Source organism: Alosa alosa, chromosome 2 (assembly GCF_017589495.1).
Source record: "Alosa alosa isolate M-15738 ecotype Scorff River chromosome 2, AALO_Geno_1.1, whole genome shotgun sequence".
NCBI lineage: Eukaryota > Metazoa > Chordata > Actinopteri > Clupeiformes > Clupeidae > Alosa > Alosa alosa.
Genome location: NC_063190.1, coordinates 35,547,319 through 35,549,818, shown reverse-complemented (window position 1 = coordinate 35,549,818; position 2,500 = coordinate 35,547,319). Strand labels below are relative to the sequence as shown.

General features: G+C 46.7%; 1 pseudogene; it reads left to right on the top strand.

Annotated features, from left to right (window-relative positions):
* The first annotated feature begins 1,601 nt into the window (after positions 1-1,601).
* Positions 1,602-2,500, top strand: part of LOC125285491 — a 13,209-nt pseudogene continuing 12,310 nt past the window's right edge.

Below are 2,500 nucleotides of genomic sequence, written 5' to 3'. Positions count from 1 at the left end.
TGTGTGTGCATCGTGTGTGTGTGTGTGTGCATATGTGTGTAATGCGTGCGTGTGTGTGCGTAATAATGTGCGTCGCGTGTGTGTGTGCATATGCTTGTATTGTGGTATTATTATTGTGCTATGTGTGTGTGTATTGCATATGTATGGTGTGAAATTGTGTGTTGTTATTGCGTGCGTCGCGTGCGTGTGTGGTAAATCGCGTCGCACATTATTGTGTGTGTGTATTAATGCATGTGTGGTGTGTATTGCATTATTATTATTGCATCAGATGGCGATGCGTAATGTGATGATACTTGTTAATGCATTGTATTGTGTGTGTGTAGGTAGTATTGTGTGTGTGTGTGTGTGTGTGTGTGCCAGACCAGGTAGGGGGGAGTGTAGTTGCAGGGGTCTGTACTGTCCTTCATTCTACTCTAATTTGCTCACATTCCTCAGGCATATCTTTTCTTCTTCCTCTTTCTCTCCCTCTTTCTCTCCCTCTCTCTCTTCCTCTTTTTCTCTCCCTTCTGCAGTTTCTTGCCCATAAATAACCCTGTCCCTGTCTTTCATTTTCTCTCAACTAACTATCTGTTCATCATTCCTTTAGGCTCTCTCTCTGTCCATCTCTCTCTTTTTCTCTATCTTTGTCCATCTCTCTCTCTCTGTCCATCTCTCTCTCTTTTTCTCTATCTTTGTCCATCTCTCTCTCTCTGTCCATCTCTTTCCATCTCTCTCTCTCTCTCTCTGTCCTTCTCTCTGGGCGGTAAATATCTCTGGTTCTCCACAAGGGGTACCCTGCCTTTCCCTCGATAGAGAGAGCTACTGATTGGGTCTGTGTGTGTGTGTGTGTGTCTGTGTGTGGGTGTGTGTGTGTGTGTGTGTTTGCATGTTTTAATGTGTATACCTGTGTGTGTGTGAGAGAGTATGTGTATTGGATGGAAATACTAATGAAACCCAGGTGTGTGGTGCCATGTGACAGCAGTGGGAGTAAGGTAGCGGGTGTGTGTGTGTGTGTCAGTGTGCTTATCTTTTTCAGTGAGAGAGAGAGAGAGAGAGAGTGACAAGCAGGTTGAAAGATGAAATTGGAATTTGGGCCAGGGACCAGGAATTTGCGTCCTGGAGGGCTTGGGGGGAGGGGTGGGTTGTAGTCCCGCCCCCCACTCACACACACACACACACACACACTAAACACTTAAATCTGACTTCTCTCCCACTCACACACTCTTTCACACTCCTGCCAGAAGAAGAGGAAGGAGAGAGAGTGGAAGTGAGGGAAGAAAAGAGAAAAGGAGGAGAAGAGAGAGTGCAGAGAGAGAGAGAAAAGAGGAGAAAAGGAGGAGACAAAAGAGAGTGCAGAGAGAGAGAGAAAAGAGGAGAAAAGGAGGAGACAAAAGAGAGTGCGGAGAGAGAGAGAAAAGAGGAGAAAAGGAGGAGAAGAGAGAGAGTGCGGAGAGAGAGAGAAAAGAGGAGAAAAGGAGGAGAAGAGAGAGTGCAGAGAGAGAGAAAAAAAGAGGAGGAGAAAAAGGAGAATGCTTGGGAGGAGAGAGAGAAAAAGAGGAGAAAAAGGAGGGAGAAAAAGAGTGCAGAGGAAGAAAAAAGAGAAAGAAGGGGAGACAAAAAGAGGTGCAGAGAGAGAAAAGAGGAGAAAAGGAGGAGAAAAGAGAGAGTGCGGAGAGGAAGAGTGTAGGCCAGCGATCCAGCAGACGGCGTTTACAGGACCACGTCCACCTCCTCACGAGAAGGTGAGTTAGCGCCGCGACACACACTGCGTGCACACTCCACACACGCACACACACACACACACACACACACACACACACACACACGCCTCGAGACCGAGAGAAGGCCCAGAGAAGGTTAGTTAACGCACAACACACACACACACACACACACACACACAGAATGAATGAGAGCATAGAGTCGGTCAGTGTGGATCCCAATCCTGCCTGCTATTCAGCTAGCCACATGCAGTAGTGGACTGACCACAGGCATTACAGGCTATCAGAGCATGCTGTAAATATGTGTGTGTGTGTGTATTTTTGTGTGTGTGCGTGCGTGACATTACAGGCTATCAGAGCATACTGGCGCCGCGTCAAATATGCTAACGGCCTTTTAGCCGCTGGGTTTGGACCAAATCTGACTGTGATAAGTAATGTAAATATGTGTGTGTGTGTGTGTGTGGAGGACGGTACAAAGAGAATTTGCTGAAGAGTGGGTGTGTGAAAGAGATGAGTAGATGAATGAATGAGCATTTTAACATATGACACATCTTCAACTGTGTGTGTGTGTGTGTGTGTGTGTGTGTGTGTGTGTGTGTGTGTGTGTGTGTGTGAATAGTAGAATAGATCACTGTTGTGAAACTTGGTGACAGGGGGAGCAAGCACACACACACACACACACACACACACACACAGATGTGTTCATGCTGTAACAAGTACAGAGAGTTGATTGTTTGTCATTGATCAGCTCAGGGGGCCGCTATCACACTGGACTTTACCATTGATAATCCATCAGGAGCCGT